Consider the following 17,201-nt stretch of genomic DNA (forward strand, 5'->3'; position numbering starts at 1 on the left):
AGGGGCCATCTCCGACATTCCATTCCCATTTAGGTGCTTTGTTTTGCAGCACAAGTTAACTAATACATTCCACTAACGAGAAACCTTTTCTTTGTTTAGCATAACACTCTGATGAATTATTTGGGTTTTTTTTTTTAATTTTAAGTTCTGGAGTACATGTGCAGTATGTGCAGATTTGTTACATAGGTAAACGTGTGCCATGGTCGTTTGCTGAACTATCAATCCATCACTATGTAGGTTATTTTAAATAAAAGAGGACAGGCGCCGTGGCTCAAGCCTGTAATCCCAGCACTTTGGGAGGCCGAGGTGGGTGGATCACCTGAAGTCAAGAGTTCGAGACCAGCCTGGCCAATATGATGAAACCCTATCTCCACTAAAAATACAAAAATTAGCCGGACGTGGTGGCACACACCTGTAGTCTCAGCTACTTGGGAGGCTGAGGCAGGAGAATCATTTGAACCTGGGAGGCAGAGGTTGCAGTGAGCCAAGATCGTGCCGCTGCACTCCAGCCTGGGCGACAGAGCAAGACTCCATCTCAAATAAATAAATAAATAAATAAATAAATGGGAGGGGGGACATAGCTAGGATGTGCTTGACATTCACATCAGTCACCTGAGATGTTTGTGAGAAATGAAGTGTCACAGACTCACCCCCAGAGAGTCTGATTCCGCAAGGTGGGGTCCAGTAATCTGCACATTTGACAAACAGTGCTGATGACTGTCATGGACACAGAAGTTTGAGAACCACTGGCTGGGAAAGAAAGGAAGAGCCGCATGAGAATTTTTAGATGTTGGGAGAAGGAGAATGAGATGGCCAAGAGGGAGAAGAGAAGAAAGGATGAGGAGAGCATACAACTGAGAATTCCCTGGGCTGGAAAGGCCTTAGACCTCCTGAGAGCATGATGCTACCAGCTGGGCTGGACTGGTCCCATTGTGTGACCTGCCACACTGCACCTGGGTCTCTCTTAAAAGTCCTCCCAAACTTGGGAGGTGATAGACATGTTCATTATCTTGATTGTGGTGATAGTTTCACAAGCAAATATCTGTCAAAACTTTTCAAAGTACACACTTTAAATTTGTGCAATCTGTTCTATGTTCATTACATCTCAATAAACCTTTTTAAAAAAATAGTGTTGCAAACACAACTGCCCTTCATGAGGGGGACTTTGATAGGGTCACCTAACTGGGACATTTCAGAAAGTGAGAGGGGAGGTAACACAATGGGACAAAACGCATAAGCTATGACCATCCCTGGCATATCTGGACATTTGATCACCCTCTGCTTTGGGGACATCAGGGACTGGCCAGGACAAAGGGAAGAGGAATAAAGGTGAGATATCAGAAAAATCAGGAAACAGGAGCCAGAGGTGACTAAGAGAAGCAAGGATTGTAAGAAACCTGTTGCCAGTACTCACTAAGTATGAGTTCTCAGTGCCTGTACTAGCTCAGGCAAACCTCACAACAGCCCCATTTTACAGGTAGGCAAACAAAGGCTCAGGAGAGTGACCTGCCTAAGGTCACCCAGTAGTAAAAAGCAAACACTGGATTTGAAACAGGAACACTGGCTCTAGGACCTGTGAACCTCACCCCTTCTGGGACTACTGCCATATGTGAGTGAGAGACTCAGTCCTTCTTAAAGATCAGTAGAAATCCACAAGGCCAGAGGGCTGCAGAAACCACACTCAGCTACAACCTGGTCACATTCACATTGACTAGCTGCTTCCTGGGGTTCCCAGCTTCTGCTTTCAGGACAGTGTCTTATGTAATTCTCACAATGACTGCAGGGCATAAATTTTTATTATCCTGCTCATTTTACAGACTAGGAAATTGAGACCCAGAGAAGTTTTCCCCGGACCATCCAGCTGGTAAATAGTGAAGCCAGGTTGAAACTAGGACCCGAACTAGACACCAAGACCTGTAGTTCAATGTCATTTGAATTACCCAGGGATCTTATTTAAATGCAGATTCTCATTTAGTAAGTCTGCCACAAGGCCTGAGATTCTACATTTCTGACAAGCTCCCAAGCTTGTAAGGCATTTTTTTCTAATTTGTGTTGTTGTTGTTGTTGTTGTTGTGTTTATATTAACCGAGACCTCCCGGAAGGCCAGGACGTGTCTCACTCATGTGGCACAATTCCCCCGTGTTGCATGTGTTAGAAGGCAGGCCTGGGACTCAGGAGCTACTTGATGATAATTTGATGGGAAGGAAAGAAGGAGCAAAGCAAGATAAGAAATTGGAGGCTGCCCCTTCTTGCACACCCACCTAACGCCACAGCTTGTGCTCAGAGAGCACACGAAAGAAAAAGACTCACATTTCCAGTATTTTTCCCACCACTATTGCAGCTCAGGGCAGGAGCCTCAAAGAGGCGAGGGAAGTGGCCAGGGGACACACAGCCAGGGCAGTGACTGGTGCCAAGTCTTGCTCTCCCTGACCCATAGAGGAAGCCCAGGCACTGATTCTCACCCCTCCCTGCATCCTGGGCCAAGCTGGGAGCCCAGGAAAGGACTTTCCAGGAGGAAATGCGTGGTTTTCACTCCAGTGCCCCTCCATGGACCACAGCCCTCCCCTTCCCTCACTTTCAGGTCCTGACTTCTCTCCACGTGGGGCAACCCAGGTGGTCTGTGGCCAGGGAGGCTGAGTAGGCAGCAGGGCCCATGAGAGGTGGGGGCCGTGTCACCACAGGCTGAGAACACACACACTCGCTTTCCCATAAGAATCCAGCCTAGCCACTGCCCAACCCACCCGCCGGGACCACCACAACGCCAACTTTCTCAGGAAACCTGGATGGGGCTGAGGACTCAGGAACTGGCGTGAGAGGCAACTGGAGGCCTCCGAGAGGGGGGAGAGGAACCACAGTTGGTGTTTTGTGGACAGAGTATGAGGCGTTTGCTGATCTCAGCAGACCAAGTGCCTCCTGTCCCTGCAGAGAACCCGAGGGGAGGAACTGACAGCAGGGGGAGAAGTCGGATGACCAAAGTCAGGACAGAATGGGGCAGAGAGCCCATAGACAGGGAGAGACACAGAAGGGCAGAGACACTGGGGCCAAGCAAGACTCCATGAAAAGGAGAGGTCTGGATGGACAGTTACAGGCATAAGAGGAAGGGAAGATGGGGGCAGAGGAACTTATCAGGATGGGCATTCCAATCCTGGACAACACTACCCCCTCTGGCTTGTGCAGAAATTCTGGCTTCCACACCCCAGGGTAATTAATACCTTCTTATCACTCAAGCCAAACTGGCAAAAGACTGGCAGATGAACAGTATGTCAATGAAGTGATAATGTTGGTAGAACCTGGGACACAGTCCCCAGCCCGTACAAAGCCCTCAAAGCAGGTGAGCTGTGGCTGTCACGATGGTTCATTGTTTTGTTTTTAGGGAGCGGCAGGTGCCTATCACCCAGGGAATGATGAGATGCCGGGAAACCCTGCCCAGACTGGAGCAGACCAAAGGGAGCCCCTCTAAAAGGAATGGGATAGTCCAGTGGTCCCTGGAACTTAAAAGGGGTCCTTCTCTCCTCCCTCCAGGACCCCCACCCAGTCCCTTCTTTCTCCAAGACCGCTGTCTTATTCTTGTCACCCAAGCCCGGGAATCTGGCAGTCACTGTCTGGCCAGAGATAGAACTGGGAGGCATTTCCTCAGGAAATGAGGCCTCATGGAAAAGAGTGCTCGCCACAGAGGGTTTGCTTTGAGGAGTCCAGAGGCTCCTCCTCTGCCACTTAAAACACAAAGGAGAATTGCTTGAACCTGGGAGGCAGAGGTTGCAGTGAGCCGAGATCGCACCACTGCACTCTAGCCTGGCAACAGAGCAAGATTCCGTCTCAAAAAAAAAAAAAAAAAAAAAAAAAAAAAAAAACACTTCATAATCAAAAGCACTCTGAACCCTTCCCCAGATGTCGGCCCAGATCAGCTCTTTAGTATCAAATAGGCAGAAGAATTCTCAATTATGCCTAAGCTCTTCTAATTTGGCTCCATGATTCCCCAATTATCCCAGCTTGGTACCTGCACAGGGGGCTTTGTGCTGGTTCTGAAAGGCAGAGTGGCCCCTCTGAGGATCCTAGCACAGGTCACAGGCTCAGTACCAGTCACTGACCCAGCAGAGAATCCAGGGAAAACAGGCCCCAAGGAGCATGGTCCTCCTCACATCTCCTTTGGCTGGGACCTGCCTGGCACTGCCTCCCCAAAGTCATCCACTATGGGATAAGACTTGTCATTCACTTCCCAATGAGCTGCCCACCTGGCCAGAGTCAGGTGAAGGCCAAAGATGAAGGGAGGAGATTTGGAATGGTTAAGTGCCCTTCACCATTCACAAAGACATCAGGGTCTGTATCTATATACTCTCTTTGTTTCATCATTGACATGACCACCAGCCCACTATCACCACCACCAGCATCATTATTTCCTAAACACTGTGCACCAGGCACCGTGTTCAGCATTTTACATGAATTAACCCAAGTCTTTTCATCCTCACAACTACCCTATAAATTAGAGACTATCATTATCCCTATTGCATAGATGAGAAATTGAGGCACAGAGAAGTTAAGCCACTCATCTACAGTCATACAGTAGTAGTGGAACCAGGTTTGAACCTAAACAGTCTGACTCCAGAGCTCACCTATTCTACCACATGACCGTAATCACACACCACTTCTCACGTGCACACAGCCCTCCACAGTTTCCCCCCAAATTCCTCATCCATGACTCTGTGAGGTAGAGAGGGGGTGTATTTCTCTTCACAGAAGAACAAATTGACTTGCAGGAACCAATGGGCACTAGAACTGGGACTCTTAATGACTACCTGTAGATCCCAAAGAGAGAGCTCATGCCTTAACCCTGCTGCCACATATCCTGGGAAGAGATACGGCCTTTTGTTGAGTCCAGGAAGATCCTCAGTCTTTTAGGATGCAGTTGGCAGCCAGGGAACCCAGTCCTGCCCTGATCTCTTAACTTAAGACACCTGGGCCAAGCCACCACCCAACCAGGCCTGCAATTATTCCACCTGCCTGGCTGGCACCCAGCACACTGCATCCTTGGTCTCCTGGGGTGGGTTTCTACTTGGTTCAGCATGCAGCAGATTAGAGACAGGGCTGGGAGAATGTTGCTCCTTAGGCTTCCTCTCCCTGTCCGCAGTGTCCGAGGAGTTTGCAGTGCTGGTGGGAGGGGGCTGCAGACATGAAGTCAACCCCACTGAGCTCCCAACTGAGGACCTCTTTTGTGACATAGCAAAGGCCCCAAATATAACTGAGGGAGGCGGTGCAGCGACTTCCGTGTGGCCTAGATCCAGGGTCCAACAACATGGAAGAAGGCAGGAAAATAGGGCAGTGGGACTGGTGGATGCAGCAAGGGGAGTCAGAGCCTGCAGTGGAATGAGACAGTGGAACAGGCTTCTGAATGGGGGACAGCTTTGGCCCAAGTCCCCTCTACCTCTCACTGCCTACTGCTAACAGCAGCAGCAGCAGCAGGAACATTTGAGGAGGCCTAGCCCCACCACAGGTCTGCCAGGAAGCATATAGTCTAGGGAAAAGGACAGGAGGAAGGTGGACCCCAGGATCTCCTATGGTGACAACTGAACCCATTACAGAGTTTCTCCAAGCTACCCATATTTCAAAAGAGTTTATCTAACAACACCCTAAATATTTTAAGTAATCATTCATTCATTTCCAGTTTCAAATATTCATAACCATCCAGAGTTTTCTGGCCAGTAAGGTAACCCCACCAAGATGGTATAATTTTCCCTCCAAGCAAAGCTCCATGCTTTTTTTTTTTTCTTGGGACAGATTCTCGCTCTATTGCCCAGGCTGGAGTGCAGTGGTGCGATCTCTGCTCACTGCAAGCTCCACCTCCTGGGTTTACACCATTCTCCTGCCTCAGCCTCCCAAGTAGCTGGGACTATAGGCGCCTGCCACCACATCCGGCTAATTTTTTTGTATTTTTAGTAGAGATGGGTTTTCACTGTGTTAGCCAGGATGGTCTCAATCTCCTGACTTCACGATTCTCCAGCCTCAGCCTCCCAAAGTGTTGGGATTACAGGCGTGAGCCACCACGCCCGGCCTCAAAGCTCCATGCTTCAGGTAACTTGGGTGGCCTGATGGCGACTTGCTGAAATACTAAATATAGTTTGAGAACAATTCCTGGCCAGTCTGTAACCAGATTTGCCTTGCTCAGGGCTATTTCCCCAGGGAACCTGGCACATGAAGGTTCTCAATGAACAAATATCTGTAGAATGAATGAATGATCCCTGTATCATTTATAGTACGTTTTCACACTGCTATAAAAAATACCTGACACTGGGTAATTTATAAAGGAAAGAGGTTTAATGGACTCATAGTCCATCATGGCCGGGGAGGCCTCAGGAAACTTACGATCATGGCAGAAGGGGAAGCAGACACCTTCTTCACTAGGTGACAGGGGAGAGAACAAAGGAGGAACCATCAGACACTTATCAAACAACTAGATCTCGTGAGAACTCACTCACTATCATGAGAATGTCTTGGGGGAAACCAACCCCACAATCCAATCACCTACCACCAAGTCCCTCCCTCGACATAGGGGGATTACAATTTGAGATGAGATTTGGGTGGGGACACAAAGCCAAACCATACCAGCCCCCATGAAGGGAAACTCCCAATTCTTTACTCCTTCCAGCATGAGCTATTCCCTACATCCAAGGGGATCCCTACCCTCACCCAGAAGTTCTCAGCAGAATCTGTCTGGGTTTGCAGTGTTGTTAACTCTGCCATGGCCACAGAGAGGCCCATGGGCACATACACACATCGCATGGCTGGGTGAGCTTGTGCCAGGACACACAGTCACCAGGAACAGCCCTGAGAGAGTAGGGGCTGCAAGAGCGATAGTGGCATAGCCATTGCTCCCAGTGAAAATTAGAGTGTAAAAGGAAAGATAATTTATCTGCAAAACCACAGAGCCACAGAGAGGTCAATGAAAAAGCTTCTAAGCTTGTTTACAAAAATATGCAATTATGTATTAACTGTTCTGCGATAATTGCACTTAACACTTGCTCTTAATCTACTCACTGTTAACCATTTAGGGTAAGAAAAGATGCTGGCAAGGAGGAAAGAGAGGACAAGGTCATTGATTATACTCTTGCTCTCAGCCCATTGCAGATGGGGTAATCAAGCCTCAGTCTCCACTTCTGAAAAATGGGGAAAATAATTATATCACTAAGCAAAGACTTCTAGTGCAGTGCCAAGCATGGAGTAGCCCATGAGGGTTGGTAATTCAGGTTCTAATCGTAATCATGAACTCTTCTCTATAAACTGTCTCTCAGATGCCTGGTTGAGAGACAGATTCGCAGCAAATCTCACAGGACCCAGCAACTATTCTTTAGGCAAACTGTATGCTCATCCACCCACCTGAAGCCCCCAGGGGCCCCAGGAGAAAAGATTCCCAAAATGTGCCAGAGTAGTCTGAGGTGTCCTGAGAAAGAGCCCCTCTGAAATAACAGCTTTAGCTAGCTCTGGTCTGGCAGGGTATCAGGTCTTTAAAAAGAAAAATAAAATAACTTCCTCCCTGAGATGAACTTGTTTTATTTTTTCTATTCCCATTTCCTGGCTCCTCTCCTGGGTCTGCTGTTTGGGGGGTCCATAGGAATTAGCAACACAGAGACCAGAAAGAAGCAAGAACTAGAACTTTCTACTGCTTTCTGGGAATCATGATATATCACATCTAAGAACACAGTTTCTAAGCTTCAGTTTCCTCATCTCTAAAATGAGAAAAATGAAAGTAACTTTTTCATAGGGTAATTATGAGGATTAGATGAACTCATGCATGTAAAGCCCTTAACATAGTGTCTGACACTTAATAATCACTCACAGCAAATGTTAAACATTTGCTGTGATTATTATTCATAATGCTCACAATGACAAAAAAAATATGCAAATAAGGTCTCAGAGAGGTTAAGTAACTTGCCTAAGGTCACACAGCTGGTAAGCAGCGGAGCTGAGATTGGAACCCAGGCAACCAGAGTGCTTTCCTATGCTGCTTCCATTTGTTAGGTAGAAACAGATATTCAGCTTCCCATTACACTTCAGAGACCTGGGCCCAGGCAAGAGATCTGGGAATGGTGGCTTGGGATTTTTCCATGGTCAATAACCAAGAACATACAAATGCTCATGCATAAGGTGATCAGAACCAAGGGAACTTAAGGACCATGTTTTACCGAGCAAAGACTTTCCAAACCCAAATAGTAAGTCTGGACTCAGACGCCAGTCTCTTTTCTTCCAATCAAGTGCTTGCCTCCAAATCACACTTATGAGATCATTGTTGCCCCACCCAGGTGTGGCAGAGCACAGTTCATGAATGCCACACACTAGCTGAGTAATCTTGAGTGCCTCATCTAGCATCTCTGTACCTCAGTTTCCCTATATGTAGAATAGGGATAAAAAGTAATTTGCTAGGTTATTACGAGAAATATGTAAAAATGCCAGCAACATTCTAGGAGCTCCATAAAGGTTAGTTTAATCTGGTTTAGGTTTGAGTGGATTACTTTTGTTTGATTTCCTTATCAGGCAACAGAAATCCTCTCCAACATGATTGACTTTTACCTTAAAATCATTATCTTCCCTTTGCAGAGGACTCACCGGCATTGAAGAGAGTGACTCAAGGCTGAGGCTTGCCCCCTCTCAGCCTGCCCTTTCCAATGTTCCCTCTTCTCTTTCTACTTCCCATCTTGCCAGCTCATTTTTCTCACCAGCAAAGACCTTTTTTCTCCAGGCCCACGGCATGAACCCTGCACTTCCGAAGGAAGCAAGCGCTGAATAGATTTAGCAGGTTCTGATAAATGTCACGTTTATTTTGGTGCCAATGGAGTCACTGCATTTTAATGAAGACCCCACCTCCACCTCTGCCCCAGATGTTGGCGCTGTTGGGAATACCACACGTTCTGCTGCCACCTCGAAAATGAGGTTTAAGCGGGTGCTAGAAGGTGATGCGGAGCTGGGTCCTGCCAGCTCCCTCACTGGCAAGGGGACACTGTTTCTGGGTGGCTAGTTCTGCCAGCCAAGATTTTTGTACGCCTATTTTCCAACCTCAGTTTCCTCATCGGAAGAAAGCGGATCATACCCTTTTCACCCTGTGAGATAAGGCAGGCCGACGACTGTCCATGGAGATGCTTAGTGGCTGTTTGCTGATTCTTATTGATTCCAAAGATCTAGGCCCCTGGGAGTAGGCTGGGAGAGGTTGGCTGGGAGAGCTGAGCTGGCTAAGTGGCAGAAGCTGATGTGGGTGGCTGAGCCAGCAGTTTTCCCATGCCAGAGAGTGAGAGCCACAGATTGGGCCCCTTGTCCAAAGGCCCCACCCAGGAGGGGAATCCTGGCCTGGGAGGGAGGAGGGGCAGGGAGGGCAGGGCCAGATGCATAGACCTTCTTTTCATCCCAGCCTGAAGTAACTGGGGATACGACAAAGGACACATGGATCTGGCTCCCATCATACCCCCACCCTCTCACCCCACCCCCACTGCAGCCAACTTCAAACGCCCCAGGGCTGGAGAACTAATGAGGTGATGGACTGGTGTTAGGTGGCAGCCGCTGAGAATCACTCCCACACACACTGTAAAATAAAATCCACCCTTTCTTTGCATTTTGCTGAGCCTAGGTGTTCTCTGGGTTCCTATTGTCTATGGGTTTTGTGCTCCAAAAGCTCTTTTTTTTTTGTCATAATCATGAACCCAAGCCCACATGAAAACATGATATAGTCAGGGAAAGAGAGGGGACAGGGTGAGAGAGGCAGGGCTTGTCAGAGAGAGAGGTTGGGAACAATGTCTCACATTTCCATAGGAAACCAGTTGGGTGCCCTAGAAGCAGAACCTGAGAACAGGATTCCAGGGTAAGTAATATATTTAGGAGGTGGTCCCAGCAAGCACCAGTAGGGGACTGGGCAAGTGAGACTGGAAGGGGAAGGTAGTCAGTCAAGGATGCATGGTCAAGAAAGTTACCACCTTGGGTAAGTGAAACTCCAACCTCCTGGATACCTCTAGGAGCCAGTATAGATGTGCTCCTCCAAGTTATTCCATCTACGGGGAGAAGGAACTGGGGTATTTATTTACCCACTCCCATAATAAGGATCTTGGCTGAAGATCCTCATTAACTCTATAGCACTCCTGACCCACCAACACTCAGACAGAGAGTCACATGTACTGGAACAGAGAATACCAAGGAAGAGACATCAACAGCACCTTCTATACTATGGACTTATAAAAACGGCCCGGGGAGGTGGCCAGAGCATGAGTCATGATGCCCATTTTAGAAATAAGGCCACTGAGGCTCAGAGAAGCAAGGAGCTTGGTCCACTATCATATCGCTAGGTAGCTACTTTAAAATGAAAATTATCTCCCTTCTAAGGTCCAACTTGACCTTTTACCTGAAACTACTCACTGCTCATCCCATCCCAGCAGAAATTACTGTTCCCATATCATCTTGTCTATACTTCAGTTAAGATGTTTGTCATGCTGAATTGTAATGACCCTCTCACCTGTCTGTCTCCTCTGATCAACTGTGAGCCTTTTCTCAAGTGCCTAACACATTGCAAGGAATTAGCAAATGCTTGTTTCCTCTCCTTCATGCTCCCTGCAAGCACAGTCCATGAGACAGGTAAGTGCATTATCAAGTTGCATTGAACCACGAAGTAACTCTAGAAATTGTTCTCAAGAGGACAGAGGCAATAGCCAATGCAGAAATGGAATTCCAGGCAGGAGAACTGGTTATGCAAAGGCACAGACATAGGTTTTGAGGGAACCCCCAAGGAACCGTGTATGTGCAAGTGGGCAGCAGTGAGAGATGATGCTGGAGAGTTGAGTGGGAACCAAACCATGAAGGTCTCCAGGCCGAGGAATGGCATTGCCACAGTGCACACAGGGAAGGACTTTTCCAAAAGCTTCAGTAGGTCCGATGAGTCATCAGGACTGTGAGTGGGAGAGGATGCTTCTGCCCAGAACAAAGTCCTCCAAGCTCAGAGGGAGAGATGCCGTGCTAGACTCTTGAGCAGATGACAACCCCACTGAGCTCATTAGGTAGAAAAAGCCAGGTTCAAAACAGTATGCAGTATGTACCTCTTTGTGTAAAAAGGAAAGGAGGTGAGAATATATTTGTGTGAGCTTACCTTTGCATAAAGAAACTGTAGCTAGTCACAGAGCTCAGTGGGACTGTCATCTGCTCAAGAGTCTTCCAGCGCAAAGCTGGAAGTTTCTGTGATCACTGATCACTGTGCATCTCTATGGTGGACAAACCTCCCCATGCATCACATTCTAGGAGGGAAGGGGAAGAATTAGAACCTTCTCGTGGTTGCTCAAAGCTCAGAAAAGGAATTAAGAACCAATGAAACAGAATCTCTTAAAAAGAGAAGTTGACACTCAGCAGCAGCCTGGGCAGGACTTAAATCACTGAAAAGAAGAGCAAAGGGCTCACATCAGCTTCGTTCCCATACTCTATACCTACAAATGGCAATGTCAAATCAGAAATGCAGGGTGAAAACTATTTATTAATAAAAGGTGAGGTTTACTTCATTTTTCTGATAATTGGGTGATACACATTCATTGCAGAAGATGTGAAATACACAGAAAAACATACCAAAATAAAAAACACAGGAAATTCCACCTGTAGAATTTCTTCCTTTTGAATCACTATATATATCATATACACTTTCTCTAAAATTGGGATTGTGACATAAACACAGTTTTGTTAGCTTCTTCATTCAGTAAGATGTCACAGACATTTTGTCCATGTCACTAATTACTAATCTATGTTAATTTAAGAAGTTGCTCAATTTCCATCAGATTTCCAAAGCACTATATTTGCTTTGCTCAATCCCCTATTGCTGGACTTTTAGATTATTTCCAGTTTTTTACTACTATCCATGTCAGTGGAGTGAACATTCTTCTACACACAACTTTTCCTTGGGATAAATTTCTGAAAGCGAGATTACTAAGGCAAAGGCTATGAATATTTTTTAGGCTTATGATATATGCTTCTAAACTCCTTTTCAGAAGATCTCCGTCCTTGTAGAACAGATAGTCTAGCCCTGTGCTATTCAATATGGCAGCCACTAGCCACATGTGATGACTTAAATCTAAATTAAATCCAATTAAAAACTCAGTTCCTCAGTCTCCCTAGTTGAATTTCAAGTGTTCGATAGCCACATGTGCTAGTGACAACTACACTAGACAGAGCAGATATAAAACATTTCCACCAGCATAGAAAGCTCTGTTGGAGAGAGCTGCTCTACGCTCAGGAGAGGACAAAAAGGCAATCCACAAAATAAATAAGCACAGTATGTTAGAGGAAGGTGTCTGCTATAGAAACAGATCACAGTAAGGGAGCCAGGCAGTACTGGGGTGGGGAGGGTTTACCATTTGGATAAGGTAGCCAGGGAAGGTGTCTGCTAAAGTGACATTTTAACAGTGACCCACAGGAAGAAAGGAAGCAAACCATGTAGATTATCTGAAGGAAGGCAGCTCCAGGAAAAGGGAACAGCAAGTCCAAAGGCCCTGAGGTCAGAATGTGTCTGGTGTGTTCAAGGAAGAGCAAGGAGACTAACACGGCTAGAGTAGCGTGAGAAGGTTAGAAAGACAAAGGCAATGCAGAGATAAGCAATGCAGCCAGAGAGAGGACACTGTGAGATCATGTGAGGCTTATAAAGCCATTGAAAAGACTTTAGCTTTTACTCTGAGTTAGATAGGGAATAATTACAGAGTTTTGAGTAGAAGAATGCTATTATCTGATTGACATTTTTACAAAGTACTTTGTGGCTCAATTGAGAATAGATTGTAGAGTAGACGGAGGACAAAGGAGGAAGCTAGGAGGCCAGAGAGGACAGTGATGTGATAATCCAGGGGAGAGGCGTGGGTGGCATGGGCCCTGGTGATGAAGGTGGTTAAAAGTGATTGGATTCCAGATACAGTTTGAAAGTGAAGCCCATAGGACTTGCAGGCATGGTTGCAAACAGTGTGAAGTGCTACAGAGAAAAAGCACAGGGATACTGTGTATCAGCAGTGAGTAGAGGCTGCCTTTCAAAAAGCCAGCTTGGGGCCAAAATCTGAGATCCAAGTAGGAGTTAATTTGGTAAAGATTTTACAGATTCCCTGTCTAGTCATCTGCAGCCTCCTGACAATGAGAGGAGGGGAGAGAACGGAATGGGGGAGGAAGAGGCTGCCTTCTCCTGGGAAAGGGGAAAACTTTGCTACAAAAAGCTGGAAACAGCCCAAAGAGTCATGTTTTGTTAGATATGTATCTGCAACCCAAACATCTTTGCTGTTCCGAGCCTGTTTGTCATAGATCAGTTAGTGGGTAGATTGCTTCGGCTGGAAATGGAGAATTAGACAATGCCAGAGCGGATAATGGTGCCCGAACGCTGTCAGGCGCTAATCAGGACTCGGCAACGACTCTGCTGTGCAGATTGAAGTGCGAGCATTTGGAGTTATTACTCAAGGCTTGTCTCTGCAATTAGATGATTGCATAACCTTAATATGATCAATCTTGCCGGATGTGAATTGTGCAGCTGTAACCACAAAATAAGGTGGCATTTCTGTTTTCTTGTTGAACACAAACATTATATATGCGCAAGTCATAATTTTATAACGGTCGCTTTTGGCGAGAAAGAGCTTTGTCAGTCAGAAGATGCAGTTGAGGGAAAAAAAAAAAAATATATATATATGCAATAAAAGTGCTTAAAGAGGCGGTCATAATGTCAGGCTTCGCCTTGGGAAATATTGCTTTGCGGGTTTTGCATCTTCTCCTTTTTTCCTTTGTACACATCAATTTTGAGGCCAGGAAGTTGGGAAACTTGGAGCTCATATTGAGCCCTCCTGGGACAACACAGCTTTGCACTCGCACATGCACCACGTTGAGAGTCATAGGGAATCAGCTTGATATTCATCAGCAATTGCACATCACACCCCGTTCATCAAGCCTCATTGTTCAGTGGGGACGTGAGCTACGACTTAGGCTCTTCAGATTCGAGATCCTTGCAGAAATCTTAGCCCGCCCCCCAAGGCCCGGCTTGAGGGACTACAGGGACACAGCCCTCAAATGCCCTCTCCACCTCACAGGCTCAGGGTATGTCGGAAGGGATGAGACGGATGAGGGGACCAATGCTGAGAATGTCAAGATTTCTCTTCTGACTCTGGCCCAATTTGCAGGGGGCACAGAACTCTGAGAAAGGGAAAAAAAAACCTGGAGGTTAAAAGTTGTTTTGTTATGGGTCGGAGCTTAATCTTGTGAAAGAAGAGAGGGGGAAAGAGATGGAGATGGGGTGGGAAGAAGGGAGCAAGGAGATACATTTAAGAATAGCGCAGTGTGATGGGATGTCCAGAGATGAAACCTGGTGACCAAATGAGTGAATGCCTAAGAGTGGGGGTGTGTGTATGTGTGGGAGAGACAGAGAGAGACACAGAGAGAGAGAGAGAGAGAGAGAGAGAGAGAGAGAAAGAGAATTTCCAATACATCTGACCAAGACTGTAATTTCATGGCTGCAACTAATGACAAAGCCAAGTATCAAAGGCTGTACTCGAGGAGACAGACACTGAGATAGAGATTTGAATACAGGTTCATTGGGGAGTGCTCTTGGGTCCACACGTACAGGGAAAGGCAGCAGTAATGGGCAGAGGGAGAGAGAGACAGCAATGCGGTCACAACAGGGCAGTCTCAGCTGATCCCAAGTGGAGGTCTAAAGCTGGATGATCTTTTAAAGCCATCCCAAGTTAGGGTAAGTGGGTCAGGCTGTTATAGCCCTGCCTTGACCAGTCATTGGATGTGGGCTGACCTGGGAAGGAGTGTGACCTTGGATGCTAGGACTGTCTTCAGCCAGGGCAATTTCTAGAGAGGGCTGACAGCTGAAAGCTATCAGCTGACAACTTCCCCGGCAGCTGGTAGAATCAGTCCTTCATTCCTGAATGAGGGGTCCGGGCAGTGTAGCAGAGCATCCCCAATAACAAGTAAAGGATTTGAGGGTAAGGAGAACTAAAATTGAGTGGAAGCCAGTGAGTGACCTAAGGTGTGAAAGAATCAAGTATGGGTCAGGAGGCTGATGTTCAGGCTGGGGGAGCCAACGCACTGCTGGGTTCCAAGCCAGCGGCAGCCTCAGCTTGGGTCCTTTCATTCCAGGCCCCAGTTCCCCGCAACCAACCACCTGTCTCAGACCTTTGCCAAATGGCCAAGCTGAGTGAAAGCAAACATCTAGGAGGCAGGGCCTGAACAGGAGGGACCGCATACGATCATCATCACCATCTGACAGCTCACATTTGCAGTGCACTCAGCATGTCCAGGACTCTGTGCTAAGCACCATAAGGTCACTGCTGTCACTACCAACTTTCAGGACAGGCTTAGGAGGTATAAACCTTCAAAAGGCCCACTGGACTCAGAGACATTGTTGGGATCCCTCACAACCAGTGGGTGCCCAACCTTGTCTCCAACTCACACTTCTCTCCCGAGCTCCAGGTGCATTTTCCTGAGGGACACCTCTGCTTAGATGTGTGAAGGACTCTCAAACTCCCATGTCCTAAACTGCCCCACTCACCTTCCACCCTCAAACCTGGGCGTCCCTCCTGTTCTGTGTTTCAGTAAATGGCACTACCATCCACCTCATTGCACAGGGCAGAACATGTCATCCGTGACTCCAGCTCCCTCTCACACCCCCACATCCAACATGTCCTGTGGGTTCTACCTCCCTCACAAGTCTAGAATCCAATCACCTCTCTCCACACCCAGTAAGCCTCCCTTCTCTCCAGGAAGCAATTGTCCCAGTGAAATCTTCCTGCCTTCAAACTTGTTTGCCTCCTCCAACATCCTCTCTTTGGGCAGCCAGAAGATCTTTCTAAAACGTGAGCCAGATCACAACTCTCCTCTATGTAAAACCCTTCTACATCTGCTCCATTGTCTTCAGGATAAAGTCCAAATGCTTTCCCACAGCAAAAGTATCTCTTTGAGACCTCATTTCTAGATATCCTCTCTCCTCGCCCCCCATCCCTCCCTCTTTCCCATGGCCTGTGCGCACACAGGTACTTAGACTCTATCTCGTTGCTGTCCAATCCGGAGGCCATGAGACACACAGAGCAACTGGGCACGTTGAAATGTGCCTAGTCTAAATCAAACTGTACTGTAAGTGTAAAATGGTCCCTGAATTTTGAACACTCAGTATGAAAACAAAGAATGCAAAATATCTCCACTGGTAATTTTTTACTGATTGCATGTCTAAATGATGATATTTAGACTAATTTATATTCACATTTGATTAATCAATTTCACTTGCTGCTTCTTACTTTTTTAAATGTGTGGACACTAGAAATTTTGTTTTTAACATGCAGGGACTTATTATCCCTGGGTTTTTTATTTTTATTTTTTATTTTTGTGGGTACATAGTAGGTGTATATATTTATGGGGTACATGAGATGTTTTGATACAGGTATGCAATGCATAATAATTATGTCGTGGAAAATGGGGTATCCATCCCCTCAAGCATTTGTCCTTGTGTTACAAACAATCTAATTATACTCTTCATTATTTTAAAATGTACAATTAGATTATTGTTGACTACAGTCACTCTGTCGTACTGTCAAATAGTAGGTCTCATTCATTCATTCTATTTTTTGTACCATTAATGATTTCCACCTCCCGCTTCAACCTCGCCACTACCCTCCTCCACCTCTGGTAACCATGCATCTATTCTCTGTCTCCATGGATTCAATTGTTTTGATTTTTAGATCCCACAAGTAAATGAGAACTTGCAATGTTTATCTTTCTGTCTGCCTGGCCTATTTCACTTAATCTAATGACCTCCAGTTCCATCCTGCTGTTGCAAATGACTGAATCTCATTCTTTTCTTTGGCTGAATAGTACTCCATTGTATGGAAAGTACCACATTTTCTTTATCTAATTCATTTGTTGATGGACACTCAGGTTGCTTCCAAATCTTGGCTACTGGAACACCAGAAATTTTTTAATGACACATGTGACCCACATTCCATTTCTATTGGATGGTGTGGGAAGAGCATCCTGCCATCCCATCAATACCTAGGAGTTTTCTCAGCTCAGGGAGCAAGAAATTCACCTAAGAATTTAAATTCACCTAAAGTAAATTGTATTTCAGAGCTTTAGCCTCTGTCTTTGTATAGTTAAGAGGTAGCCAGCAATGGGGCCTTCCCTTTTCAGGCACTGGTAAGCCCCGGGCAGACTGAAAGCAGAAGGAACCAAAGAGAGAC

This window comes from Macaca mulatta, chromosome 10, assembly GCF_049350105.2.
Source record: "Macaca mulatta isolate MMU2019108-1 chromosome 10, T2T-MMU8v2.0, whole genome shotgun sequence".
Taxonomy (NCBI): domain Eukaryota; kingdom Metazoa; phylum Chordata; class Mammalia; order Primates; family Cercopithecidae; genus Macaca; species Macaca mulatta.